We start from the raw sequence: 1,197 nt of genomic DNA on the forward strand, positions 1-1,197 counted from the left end.
ACCAGATGTCATTGAAAGAAGTACACAAACAACAAGAGTGTGTACTGCTGATATTATTGTGCCAAAAAAAAAAACAGCAGGACCATTAAAATGAGAGCTAGGAAAACAAAATCAGATTTACTAAAATTAAAAGCCGAAATAATGTATAATTTTGAACGGTAAAAGAAACTTTAAAAAATTATTCTTTTCTTTTCTGGTCGCAAGAAACTCAAATTTCTTACAGCATGTTGGGTGGAAGCCAAAAAATACATATATATGGAATATCATATGAATCTATTGTCTTTTTAGCCACACACAGATTTTTGAGAATTATAGTTGCATGAGGTTACACAAATAATATTTTCAAGTTTCAGTCTATCAAGGATCATACTTTTCATTAAACGTCAGTCACCGCCTAAACCGAAGCTCTTTTGAGCCTTTCACTATTAACAGTCAACTTGACAGCAGTCACTCCTTCCCAACGGTGCCCCATCCAAACACGTTTTGAGGTTACCCCTAAGTTTTCTGGGTTGAACCTGTTTAGGTAAATCTGTCTCAGCACCCCACCATTGGCCATCCTTATTCTCTAAATCAATAACCTCTTGTAGTCAATCAAAATCAAGAAAACTGACACGATCTATATCTTATAATCTGCAACACATTTAACAGATGATTAACCTTTATTGATCATCGTACAAAAAATAATATTCTATCAAGCAGAGGGATAGGGTTCCTTTAAGGCTCTTTCTGGTGGATTATTTTTTTCTCTGGATACACTTTTTAGTAGACCAAAATAAAGGGGGCCATATGGAATCAGTCCGCAAGATAATTTAGTTCAGCTTGCTTTCCTACTGACTATGGAAAATTCAGACCTCAGATTGTCCTTCTCAGTTAAATTTCCAGAATAAGAATCCATAACAAAGGTAATCTTTTAAAAGAAAAAAAAAAAAAGATGAAGCTCATCATGCGACTTTCTTCCTCCCACCAATCAATGATTCTAGAGCACTCAGATTCTTCCAGATTGTACTTGACAATTTCGCAAGCAAAAACCCATAACCCTTTTCTCGGGATTGCCTAGACAAATAGACCCAACTCATCAAATCATTCCAAAGTGGCATTTTGACGAACACTTCATCAGCGGTGACATTAGTACTATCAGAGGAGGCCCAATTGGGGATCGTCACCAACGACAAAGTTCTTGTTCTTCTAATCGTTCTT

This window comes from Telopea speciosissima, chromosome 11, assembly GCF_018873765.1.
Source record: "Telopea speciosissima isolate NSW1024214 ecotype Mountain lineage chromosome 11, Tspe_v1, whole genome shotgun sequence".
In the NCBI taxonomy this organism is placed as follows: domain Eukaryota; kingdom Viridiplantae; phylum Streptophyta; class Magnoliopsida; order Proteales; family Proteaceae; genus Telopea; species Telopea speciosissima.